The sequence below is a fragment of the Zootermopsis nevadensis genome, unplaced genomic scaffold (genome assembly GCF_977971745.1).
Source record: "Zootermopsis nevadensis isolate Lab colony 2312 unplaced genomic scaffold, Znev_1.0 Znev_ptg000012l, whole genome shotgun sequence".
NCBI lineage: Eukaryota > Metazoa > Arthropoda > Insecta > Blattodea > Termopsidae > Zootermopsis > Zootermopsis nevadensis.
Window position 1 is genome coordinate 13,047,145 of NW_028259144.1, and position 13,865 is coordinate 13,061,009.

At 38.7% G+C, this 13,865-nt stretch overlaps 1 protein-coding gene across 5 annotated transcripts in view; it reads left to right on the top strand.

The window, feature by feature from the left end:
* Positions 1-13,865, top strand: part of Schip1 (Schwannomin interacting protein 1) — a 123,522-nt gene that overhangs the window by 11,972 nt on the left and 97,685 nt on the right. For 4 of the 5 annotated variants that reach the window (XM_022064421.2, XM_087347971.1, XM_087347972.1 and 1 more), the window contains one exon: positions 8,907-8,958. The gene's annotated coding sequence lies outside the window, so the exon portion shown is untranslated. Of the gene's footprint in view, positions 1-8,906; positions 8,959-13,865 lie in introns of those variants that run through there. The other variant, XM_087347973.1, reaches the window with a different exon arrangement.

A 13,865-nucleotide genomic window follows, 5' to 3' on the forward strand; every position in this document is an offset into this window, starting at 1 on the left:
TTAATAAGCTGAGGATGTGGATTGAATTAAGTTGGCTTATGATTGGACCAGCAGCGGCCTCATGTGAACACGGTAGTAACGTTTCAAATTCCATAAGCGACGGAAACATTCTTGACTAGGTGAGCGACTATTAGTTTTCACGAAGGACTGCCCTGGCAGTTGCTTAGGAACAGGAAAGACGAACTGAGGAATTCGTACTTGGTTACACATGTTCGTTACAATTTCGCATCGGAGTGTAAATAAAAGTTACTGGAAGTCATTAATGGCCGCCATGCTGTCTGAAGAAATCTCCTTTAATGGGATATTCCTTGTATGTGATTACCCGAACCTTTGCAGCTAATAAAATATCAAAACTAACTAGGTTTTTTAGGGAACCCGAAGGTTCATCACCGAATTAACCAAATCCTTCACCGGTCCCTGTTATGGGCAAAATATCAAAATTTTAAATTCACTTTCAGACCTGTAATCTTTATTGGTCGTGAATGATAGAAATGTGTTTCTGTTAGTTCTGTTTTATGCAGTAAATAAACATATTCCCAGAATCTCAAGATCCACACTTGTTTTCCTTGTAACTGGCCTTGTGTTTTTGAGCACCTCAATTTTATATCAAATGCATATAAGCAATGGAATGATACTGAAAGAAACAATGGTTAAATTATTGTATCCATTGTTAAGAAAGTAGGTTAATTAATTTAGTTTGGGAGTCAGTGAATGCAGGTTACAAGTTGCGGTTGGTAAGCGTGAGGTCAATCAACCTGATATCTGCGGGTGTGCTGGTGCATCGGGTAAAGGTGTCTTTGGCCGATGCACAGTGAAATAAAGGAAAATAGTAATTATGGAGAATTCGATTTGCTCAGCAGGTCTCCCGTTGATGATTATCTAGTATAGAGTAGCTATATTACTATTAACTTTCGCTTACTATGCAACAGTATATATGAATTACCTTGAAACTTCAAAGTAATTAATGTTCTGACAGAATCGGCGATTAAACTGGTTCCTTCAGAATGAATGATGGATTTATACTTTTCACTAATGCAATGAAATATTTTTTTTGATTAATACACTGTGAGGTAAATCAGTCATGTTTTCTTGGTATCAGACATGACTGGTTATAACTGCCCTGTTTTCTCTGTCTGAATGCACATGCAATAAACACACTGTTGCTTGTGCACGCATTTCGCTCATTGCGCGACAAAAGCCGCGTTCCAACCGACCGACCGAACAGCCAAACAAACAAAAAGCTAATGTAGGAATCCTGCGCAAGCGCGAGACATCAGCCCTTGCTAGGTCCTGCGGACAAAACGCATTGCTGGAAATGGTAGATAGTGTCTTATGATTAAAACGGCGTGCTTATGTTAACGGGAGTTTTGTCCCGGCGGAAGACCTTGACTTTCCAAACTTCGTGCTGTTGCTTCTGGTGGGAGGTTATCCCATCAGGCAACTTGACCTTTATGGGAAGGATTTTAGTTGGATGGCTGTCTTGGATCTGAACCCAGATGTGGCGGGAATCGAATTGGCTGATGGCTTATGTGGCGTGGGGGGATATCACATCAGCTGAAGGCTTCCATGATTGGGGAAGGCGGGCCGTGTCCCTTTTGAATTATGCCCTGCTGAGGAAGAAGACGGAAAACCTCAATCAGGGTAGTTAGACCACTCGTTGCACCGACTTGGCCGTCTTTTCAGGGACAGCCTCGGCTGGTCTGCTGAGCATCAGTCCCATCGGTTGCCCGTGTGTGATCTCAGCAACACCTTGGTTGGCACAAGAGCCTTCCAACTTGCCGAACTAGGGTTCCCCGCATCAGCTAACTTTGAGATCAAGCTCTGTCGTTGCTCTGATCTGATCGGCGAAGAATTAAATCTCCAAATCCTCGTGAATTTGTTTGTTACTGACGTACCAAGGTGCGTTATTCGTGCGAAGATACTTGGACTTAGGCAGTTGACCTCGTGCGTAATCCATCATAGGACGGATGAGCTGGTTGTAGAGTAACTGTTTCTGACAGAGAGGACACTTCTGTTTTGGAGGAGGCTAAGCACGCCCATCTGGCTGACCAGGTAAACCCGGTGTCAAGTGTCACCCCAAGATACCGCGCTGTGTGAACCCACTCTCCGAGAAAATGTACTGCTCTTTGCCGTAGGATGCTTCTTGCGGCCTTAAAGAGCACAGCCGTGCTCTTCGAGACTTGAAAGCAATCCTCCACGCCCGTAGCCAGAGCTCCAGTCTACCGTGATGCCCTCCAGATAATCGACGAGTAGCAATGGTGTGGGTGTGAGAGCCGTGTCATCCGCGTACTGCGCTAGCTCGACGTGGCGGGAGGGCATACAGACTGAACAGCACACGGGAGACGAGTCCGCCCTGAGCCACTTTCATGCATTCGCATTTTATACTTTATAGAAACTTTTTACTGTCTCATAAGCCCCGAGATGTTTTTAGTCGCTGCCTGTTTCTGCTGTCAACAGCCAACACCTAGCGGAATGTTCTACACCTTTCCGGATTCCTCGGGTTCTTTCGATTTCACTCGGGAATATTCGGGAAGAATCCATCGCATTTCACATGGCCCTAGCAACAAAGGCACGCGTATCCCAGTGATGCAATCGATTAGCTACAAGAGGCGGTAATCATGAGACCAAGGTCTTGCGACAATGTTAATTGTCTGAGCCGGTATATGAATTTTAGCAGTAATTTAGCTGCCCATCTTTGGTACTCGAATAAGTACATTTCTAGTTGCTGATTAAATTTTCAAGCGTTTCACAGAGAACTTTCCTCAGCGAAGTGCTTACGATAAAGGAAGTTTGTTTTAGTACGCTGAAATACGTATAACGCAGTGTAGTTGTGAAGTCGTTGTTCAGTATGTTCAAATGCAACTTTAATATCTTTGTAAGAAACTTAATGAAAGTCAAGAGAAATTTTAATATCACATTGTTGCGCACCATATTGTAGTCGTCAGGTTTTTAGGTCGAACTCAGACATTGACCGCCCCACATGTCGTAAAGAAGTTGTTTGCGGCGGTAGTAGTCAGACATTCTCAGTTTTCGGTTACTGGAAATAAGGATCTGCATTTGTCACTGTCAGCTGGTCATCCGAGAACATACTCAACAAGTTCAAAACTTCTTGTAACCCAGTACTTTGACAGACTATTGCAATATTTCACCCGAGGAGGTCGTACCAGCATTAATTGAATTAATTTAAGAGTAGGCGTAAGTGACAAAGCGTCACGACGCAAACCAACAGCCAAATTTGACCTTGTGAGTCGATTACGGCGAATTGGGAACGATAGTTTTGACTTAAATTTGAATTAGTCCACCAATACCGAAACAAAGCGGGGTAGAGAACCAGTGAACTAAAAAATTTCACGTTTCTGGAAGAGATGAAATGGTGTATGATTTATAAAGGCTTCGATGTTTCCTATTATACAACCCTCGTTTCTTCATTTAATTATCGGTAATCCTAATAAACCCATATCCTATTGTCGAGAATATCTTTAGGTTAAAAAAACCCAAATTTACTTCACATAAAGTTCCTTCACGTCTTTTCGCCTTAGCAAAGTATCTAAGGCGATGTCCATCCCCAACCTTCGGCCTGAGGAACGATCAAGTGGCTTCAGACCAACGTGAGTAACTGAAAAGTTACAAATGGTTGCCAAACGCGAAACGAGTTGCAATTGACAGTCCAATGCTTGAAACGGTGAGCAGAAAACAGTATGCATAAAAAACACAAAAATAAAAGTTTCCGTTTGTCCATCTCTTTGGGCCCGAGGAGACGCCTCACTCAAACAATAAATGTCCGCTTATGGATGAGTAACACTGTTCTTGTTTTACCACTGTTCCATGGAATTTATTCTTTCTTCTTGAACTCAAATTTAGTTCCAAATTCGTCCTCATTACACGATAGTAAACAGTCATAAAAATAATGAATTCTTCTCGGGCCACCAGCCGTGTAAGGTGGTTTATTGAAGAAAACACCAACTTTCGAAAACCATCTTCGTCCTCGTCATCAGGACTTAGTCGCCATGAATGCTTCCGGTCATAAATCATGAGCATTTTTATTGTGTGTTTATGTATATCAAAGGGGCTGGAAGCATAATCTTAGGCGCACTAAACCATGCATCTGTCTTCCGGTTTCACTCGGCTAGCTGTTTGCATTCAAGTGTGGGTCAACGTTGTTTTAATCTGTTCGTTTTTGTCTTGGAGACCGCAGACGTTGTGAAGCGGACAATTCCAACTTTGCGATGTAGCAGAATTTTCGTTAACGATAACATGACAGGCAAGAAGTTTGGAAATTATGATGGATGTTACAAGTGTAAGCGGCCTGTTTCTATAACGTAGATAAATGCATGTTTGAATACACGGAGTGGCTTCTAAACTTTTTGTTTGTCTTTTATAATGGAGAATAAAATTTCCTGTTACAGAGGAGAGGACAGTATTTTTTTTGTCACAGAGAATAATAGAAGGTTTGTGTTCGACTCTCCTACCTTATCGTTGTTCTCAGCCCCCGTTCTTTGTCCTCCCTTGTCTTTTGAGAATTTCGTTGTTTCGTGTTTCTCTTTAGCTGCTCTGAACAGACAATTACAGTTTGGCTCGAAGCGGACTTGCAAAAACTTCTCTTGGAAAGCGGAGACGTAGAAAGTCAAAAAAGGATGGTTTTTCGTCTCCTGAAAGACCACTCAGTAGGAGAGAATAATTAAAGCTTAACGAAACTCTAAGAGCCAGTCTTATTGCATTATACCCTTTTTCTGAGTAACGTTATGATAACACAGCATGTTTGGACAGCAACAAAAATACTCTATGCAAGTATGGAAGCGACTTTTAATTGAATTAAACTTCGTCTCGAAATACAAGTTGCATGGTCACTCAGCAACACAGACAGGGTAATATTTAGTCACCGCGTGGAACACGTCGTCAAAGAAAGTTGTCAATAAACTGATGTGCTAATGGCTACTGATGTCTGTAACTTCGTGGGTGTTTTGTTTCTGGTACCCGGATGATAATGAAGGGCATTTAGTTTCTACTTAACAGCGCTATAAGACAAGCTTTGTAATTGTTTAAATATAAAACACGTGTGTTTAAATCATGAAGGTAGAGTCAGCAGGTTCTTCCGAAACGTTGGGAGACTACACACCGCAACACTCCCGAAAAGCACAACGCAAATTCACAGAGCCGTGAAAACGTCAGCATGTTCCCTGTGATCCTACGAGGCTTAATAGCGTAGATACGCGAAACTCCATGACGTATCATCATTTCTCTATGCAGAAAACTATAAAATAGAAACGCGTGTTCGGACTACAATTTCCATTCATTGAGGTTCGTGTACCATGTTAAATGGGGCCCCTTGTCGCCAAATACGTCACGACCCCGGGTTGCAGATGGAGGTGGTGTCATCCAGATTTGGGGGTACCGAGAAATCGCGCACAGTAACCAAAGCCTTTGTTTAATACAGTTTTTTTTTGTAGTGTCACGAGTCTCGTGTTTTAGGAGTGGAGTCATGAAACTTGGCATTGTCTGTTTCTTTATGTTAAGTTTTGAGAGCAATTCTTCTAGGCTTCTGGCAGTAAGTTTGTTTGCATTGTAGCAGCAACAATGGTTTGACGAGTAGTAGCAGCTGATACATTAATGGTAGTAGCAGAAGTAATTGTTATGGGTGACGGACTGTGATGTTATTTCCAGGGTCTTAAAAGCGGATAATCTTACAGATTATTTTTTGTGTGCCTGTATGTAAACAAAACGTGAATTATATTTTTTCGTCCTGCTCTCGTTTCTGCCTTGGTAGGAGCCTACTGGCAGTTACAACCGACGCGACTGTGGCCGCTTACATGAAAAATTCTTCCAACCTTTGTAACTTGAGACACTAGGGAGTACCAACGATGGCTTGTGGCTTACGTGCTGTGTGCTCAGAGGCAAGAATTGTCATCATCGCCTGAAGCTTCACTCGCACGAGTGAAGCTTCCTGAATGCAAGTCGCCTGAAAACTAAATCTTGAAATGATTTGCATAATATGAACTGTTTCAGATACGTTTTAAGTCTAATGAATGAACAGTTTCAAGTTTTCAGATACGTAGAAACAATTTTGACTTCTTACCTGACTTGAAGTTGAATAACAACTTGAAGAATGTGAACTACTAGTTAAATCTCCAGTTTATTGGAACACGCAGAAAAATGTGCTTTTTCCTCTGTATTGTTGAGAAGTAAACTTAAAGGCTATTATTTCTTTTATTAACAGTATTTCTTATTGTGAGCGTTCATAAAGTGACTGATAAATGAAATTATGACGACATTTACTTATTTTTAATGTGTACGAAATGTAGTGAACGTTGAAAGCGCCATAGAAATGCGTGAGAATGAATATGAGAATTGAAACAGATACTCGGGGAACTTAGAGTTAAGTGCAGATAGTGTTAGAAGACAAATTAAGATGATGAAAACATGTACAGCTATGAAGTAAACAAAAGTATGAAGTCGAGGAACTAATGATCTGTACACGCCACAGCTAGTGAGTTTTGACATCTTTGGGTGATTTTTATGGAATTTTGTTTCTCCTGAGACCAACTGTTTCATAAGTGTGTTACAAGACATACGAGATACACCGAGCTGTTTACGTAATAAAGTTTACTACAGAAACATCTTTTTTTCTTCTTCTTCCAGTGAAGATGATATTACACTCAGCAACAGCTACTAGCACTTCAGCACGCTTTACTTTTGTAGACGCCATTTTATCTTACACCGGCCTTCAGAAAATTTGCGTAAATGTGGACATAACCTGGAATTCTGGCGACTTGCATTCAGGCAACTTGACTAGTGTGATTGACCAGCCAGTCGTTCAGTCAAATGGCTGTTGCGTGCATTACGTGCGCTTGTAACGTGACTTGGTTGTGTATTTGCATATTTTGCGATTTAGATTTGAATAGTGTTGTCTTGTGGTATATGAGAATGGATGGTGAGAGGAATAATTCGTCAAGTTTATTAGTACTTTTGACACGAGACGGAGCAGCAGACGAAATAGTACGCAGAACTCTTTAAATGTTACCAGCTGTCAAGTATTTGGTAAGCGTAATGATCTATGATTACCGGTGTGCCTAAGATTATAGGTAAAAACCAGCTTTGTAGCAATACAAAAGGTATAAAAGCGAATGGGAATGAGTCTGTAAATTTTATAAGCTTCTTTGAATTCACAAACTTTTATATAAATATCACGACTGAATGGGTAATATTATTATGAAATAAAATTGTAATGTTTATTATACATATTATTATATTCTTATGAATATATTATATTAGAGATATTTACGAATAATATATAACATTATTGCATGTAGTCAGAACTGTCATTATAGCATTCTTTTGACTAATTGCACAGTCAGAAGCTACTAGGTGAGGTCTGTGTAGTCCATACAGGGCCTGAAACCGAAGTAATCGTACAGAAATGGATACGTCACGTGAATCCCATTTAATGCCTATGATCTGTGCGTAACGAAATACAAGATAAGCCATCCCTCATGCTTCTGATGATTGGCTGGGCCAGAAGTAAAATATATGACGTCATTTAACGCATATTTCTACTTATTTCTAATGTTAAATAAAATGCAGAATGCCCAAAGTAACACTCCATTTTTTATTACGGCTACTGTTTTCGTATCTTTGTTAGTGCCCTAAGTGTTAAGAAACGTGTCTAAATCGAAGACGGCTTTATAGATTTATTTTCGGACACCCTATTCATAAAAGTAATTATATTACACATTTCATAGAATATTAATATAATTTATTTAAAACAAGGTCTTATTTATCTGCAATGCCATGTTACAGCTGAATGAAGGAAAATTATCGTGAAACTGCTCTTCAGTTACTAACGCAGATTAAAGGTATTGGTTCCTGGGTTACACAGTTTTGATTTTAAAATCAATTATATCTTTAATACTCACAGTGGACCGCGCGCTCTAATTTGGTACTGAACGTAATATCTATCGCATTTAGAGAGACTGTTGTATAATATTAGGTTCGTTTTCCACTGCGGGAAACGACAATTTTATAAACCGGATATAACTGATTGAAAACAACTTTCATTTAGCAAAATAAATATTTTGAACTGGTGGAATGTAATTAGTTTTCTGTGGGGATTGGATTAATTTATCTTTTATTTATACAGGTATTGACAGGCTTATTATTTTTAAATCAAATACTCTACATCCGTAATAAATTGTTAAAACAGTAGTGAATACATCGAATATTATTTTTATATGCACGCAGTTTGTAGGTTTAGTCTGCCGAAGAATATGTTGTTTGTCTTGTTGAGCAGATTTGGTTTGTAGTTACAAGGAAATCATCTATGAATGTAGAAAAACCACGTCCTCTCTTGCTTTATATCACTACGCGATCAGGAGACTGTGCTTGGAGTTGTTGTCTCGCGTCTGCTTGTCTAATATGGGAAAATTCTGTTTTCCTGTCAAGGAGACGCCTCACTATCCCATCTATAAATCTGTCGTGCTATAGTAGCTTACACTGGAAGGAATAATCTACAAGATGTGTTTTGTTAAGAGTGATTTCTCTGTAGATCGAAGACGAAGACCGTACGGACTGGAAGAACGGCGAAGCAAGTGGCCTTGAGAGGACTTTTGAGTTACTCCGTACAATAGTTAAGTTTCAGTTCAAACGTTCAGAATGGTAAGCCACATGCCAGCGCTGCAAAAGGTCGATTCCATATTCATTAATCTCAGCCGAGAACGAGCGCACGTGGAAATTATTATGTCTTGTATGACGCCTTTAAAAGTGTTACTTGTTTCTTAACTTGAAGTTAAGAACCGGAAAGAGAAGTTACTTATTTTAGTTGTGATATAAATGTGTGCACCGGACATTTGATAGAAGTGATTCACATTTTTAAGTGTGTGAACTTATCCGTTCTTTTTCTTTTTTACTTTCAGAAAGAGAAGTGATATTCTGCATTATCACATCAGGCGACATCTGCAAAGTAAGGTAAGTTCTTTAAATAATTTAAATAATATTAATTATAATAAGAATTTAAGGAATATTTCTATGGCTCTCTTGACTTATACAAGTAATCATTTAATGAACTGAAAATAAATTACTTCAATTTAGTGAAGAAAACTGTATGGTGGCAGGAAGAAAGATTTATGTTTGGAATAAATATCAATAGATCGTATATGAGCAAAGTGTATACGTATGTCTGCAAAAGATTTGTGGTTATGACTTGTGCACCAGTCTTTAAAATAATATTGTGGAATTGCGTTTAAAATGTGGAAACGTTTGCAAGTATTAACAAATTTTTAATGTATTAGGGGTAATATTACAATTGATTTTGAAGATACAGGTTTCGAGGTTGTGGACTAAATGTATATAATTTAGATTAGAGACTTATGACGGGTTCATGTGAACCTCGTGGAGAAGTAAAAAACATAAGTTTAATAATTTTATTTCGTCTAAAAAAACGCATTAGCCGGTCTTTTCCGAATCAAAATCTTGTGGTTACATTTTTTGATACATGTCAGAATTGGTTTGTTTAACTGGCAGCTGACAAATTAAAATGTGAATGTCCAGGCAGTAATCTTTGGAAAAATTACAGAGATAGGTAAGTTTCTGTATATCGTTTTCTGTTTTCTGCTGGCGTGTAATGTTACTGCTTGCAAAGTGCATTTTGCTGTAGCCTGTATCTGCCGGGTTTCAGAGGAACAGGGTTGAATAATCCTCTTTAAATTGCTAGGCGGAATCAGTGTTCTGCGTTTATTTTTAATGGGTGATAAGAAGACCACACAGAAATTAATGCTTCTGTTTCCTGGTACATTTTCAACGTTTCTCTCTAATCTGTACTTCCCCACACCCCTGTTTCTGATACTCGTTCTGCATTCTCGCTTCTTTCATCTTATTAAGTTTATCGTCCCATTTATCGGGTACGAACTCGTATGCAATTTTCAAGATATACGACATTCCCACTAAGGTCCGCATTGCGTTAATGGGAATATATAAAAATTCAGGAATATTCTTCCACGCTAGGCGTTACAAATCATATAGGGTAGCCTGTTTTAAACTTTCAATACCTGGCACAACTTTCGCCCTTTCTTGTCGACTTTTAGGCCCTAGTTATAAATAACGACAATTTATTGAAACTGCGACGAAAATTATTGCAAGTACTACTAATTTAATTTGCAAGCAGGTTAATATATTACTAATTTTTTAAAGCAATATTAGTATTTAATAAGTTCTATAGTATATGCTATAGCATGTTGCAATAGACTGTATTGTAAACTCCTTCATAATGCAAGAAAGTAGGCAGGTTTAATTATCTCCTCTTCTGCACTATCTGCTTCTACACAAGATGTGCTTTTATGAAACTCGCATTGTTCCTAAGGAAATATTTCTTCGCCATTCAGTTGCGGCTTTGCCTTCATAATTGCTGCCCTTATCAAAAGGGGTGCTGGCTGGTATAATCGATACATACGCTCTTGTTGCGTTTCTTATGTAGGTTTATGACTTGAGCAGTATTAAGCTCGTTCGGTATCCGTTCAGTGCTCCATGTATTAATGATTGCCATATATTCGGATTGGCTGTGGCTATTTCAAATATCCCACGCGAAGTTCATGAGAAAGTCTTATGTTGGTGAAGTTATTATCAATGAAATGAGAACACAACGTTCATTGTGTGCGGGATAAGAAATTTTCGTCGTCAAAATCATAACCCTCACGAAATATTATCGATTATCGCGTTAGAGGAAATGAATGTTGCTACTGCTATTTATCAAAATATACATTCATGTGTGGTGCACGAGACGTATCTAAATAGCCAAAGGTTTGTTTCACCAACATGTACGTCACATTAATTCTAAAATAGGTCTTTCACTTTATATTATAAATGTCAAATAAAATAAATTAACAAAGCTATTTAACGACTGATATGTTACATTATATAACAATACATTATAACCCCGTCACCTGTTTGTCTACTTTGCGTTTTATATGCACAGTTAGAATCAATATTTTGTCTGGTGTTGGCTGTAAAATAATGTTTGATAAAGTGTATAAAATAATTGTCAATAATTATAGCCGATCTTATGTTGTGGTGGCATATCATCGTGTTACAAGAAGTACACATTTATATATTGCGTTTAGTGTAATTTTAATGCAGTTGGTAACACAAAAAACTAAATAGCAATCTACAGGTCAATAACCTGTTTACGATAACGACAATCGGCTACTCCGCTCTCACAGCAAATTCAAGCAAGAATATCACAGATTATTATTCACTAGAGCAGAGCATTCCTTTCGGAGCTCCTCGGGGGGTTGGTCAAGTTTTTAAAACGCAAGAAACTAAACCAACCTCCCCGAATGGAGGGTTAAAACACTTGACCAATCCTCCCTTGATTGCGTTTTAAAATCTTACGTAAGAAACTAAACCAACCCCCCCGAATTGAGGTCTTGGGTAAGACACTGAACTACCCCCACGAATGGGGGTTAAAACACTTGACCAACCCCTTTCTGGGGGTTGTGGTTGGTAAAGTGTTTAAAACGCAACCTTCGGAGGGGTTGGTTGCGTTTTAAAATCTTGAGGAAGGCACTTTGTCGAAAAGTCTGTTTCTTCTCTGAGAGATTCTTAACTGAATATTGTACTTAGTACGTCCTACGTGTTTGACACATATTAATATCGTACTGTAATTATAACTGCAATTTTCATTATACTGTTCTGTATTCGATTCATCACGTATTTTTATCTTCTGTAATGTGAAGATGGTGTACCGAAACCTTTGTATGATTTAGTATCTCTTAATGCCGAATGGAGTGCATTTATTAGTAAACAGAATATAATTATTGTATAAAAATTCATCAGAATTAGCGTTATTAATACAACTGTAGATCATAACATGTAAATATTAGAATTTAGCAATTGAATTTGTATTTTTTTGTGTGAAAGAAGAATGTTATATCCACGTAAATATGTTTCAAACTATTGGAATACTGTTCAGTATTTTATTGTAGAGTTTGATCAATTATGTCTGAAAGTACTGCAGTGTTTCAGGATTGGTTTCTACCCGTGGCTTAGTATACGACATATCATACTGTCTAAAGATATCAGATCGGCAGATCTATTTTACCTGTTCACGTATTTTGAAGGCTGCAGGATTAATATCGAAATAGTTCGCTCATTTACTCACGATCATAGGACGCAACACAATCCTATGTGAAAGAGAAGTTTGGGTAGACCACAGAAGAGATGGAATCAACTCGTAATAGGTCACACGACCTATTTTCTGACGGAATTATGACGACGGTGAACATTCAGGTATTTATGGATAGGGATCTTGGAATAATTAGTTTATCATTTATAATAAGAAACTCACAGGGAACTGCGATTAACTTAGACATGCCTTAGTGTGGGTTGAGCTGAAAGAGCATTAATAAAGTTGTTTTGTGGTCCAGAATTGCTCCAGTCTTCTTAGCAGTAACAAAGATTAGGTGATTCATTACCTTGAAACAGAAATGTTTTGTTACAGTAGCTTCTTTGTGCCAGAAGCTACAGTGAGATATTGTATTAATTTACTTTGTGGATCAAATTATGTCATAAAACATTTTCTGTTTCCTCTAGTTTAGTTGGGGATTTTGTCGGTCGGACTTGATTCTCAGTTTGGTGCACCTGCCGCTAGATTGTACATTGCGCAATGCCTGTATATTTCAGCGTTGTGGTGGGGGGTGGCTATTCATATTCATAAGCGTCTATGCAACTTTGCCGCCTTGTAATCCCGTTCAGAATCGAGACTGTTGCTGCCAGCGTCTGCGGCAATGTCTTTTGGCGTTAAAAAATCTCCAACGTTGAAACCAGCGCAGTAGTAGTTAGAAACTATTTAGAATAAATTGCAGATCACATCGTTTGTGAGATACAACAGTTGTTTTTAGCAACACACAAATCATTATTAAGTGTTCATTTTGTTTAGGTCTTATGGCCCATCGTCGGGGCTCCTTTGTTGCACTGGGAAGCCATTGGCATCACATGCATTTGCCATGTTACTTTCTGTGTTCCAAATATCACTGTATTATAACATTTACATATTAGTGTTCTGTATCTAATCTACAGTGGATTTCTGCCTTTTGAGTTACATCATTTGCTTACGTGCTTTGCGTTACATTTTCTTGTTTACTGTCTCACTAATGCTCTTCGTTGGGAAAGAAATGAAATATAAATTTATACTTTATCACTTCATGCTTAATCCAAAGAAAATACTTGCATGTTAAGTTATGTCCTTTATATCAGTGGTATTCAACCTGGGGTACGCGAAGACATCTTAGGGGGTACGTGAAATTTAAAAAAAAGTATTATAACCAGTAATGTAATTTATTTAACTTTTTTTAGATGTAGATTATATACTATGCATTACTTGAATTATACACCAACAACTTTGCGGGTACAAAGTTGAAGAGAAATTATATCTGGGGGTATTTTATTTTATTTTATTTAGTGTTCTGTCTGACGACAGGTCCATATGAACAGGATCCTTCCATCCTTTTCTCGGACTGGGACCTGTTCATATACGTTCTTGGCAGATGATCCAGAAGTGGTTTGCCATTGCCTTCTTCTGTGTGTGAATGGAGTAATTGTTGGGATGCCACGGAGAAACCGGGGAAGCCCCGGAGGAAAACTCCGTGTTGCCTAGACCACGGCCTTGCCCAACACAAGTTATAAATTCGGGCACCGCCGGGAATCGAACCCGAGACCCCAGGATTACAAGGCCAGCGTCCTAACCGCTAGACCACCGTGGCGGGGTATCTGGGGATACGCGAACAAAAAAGGTTGAATACCACTGCTTTATACTATGCTAATTTTAGGCGCGTTCGGAAGTTAGCGCCGTAGCTCCTTTACGCGCTCTGTCTTCCCATCTG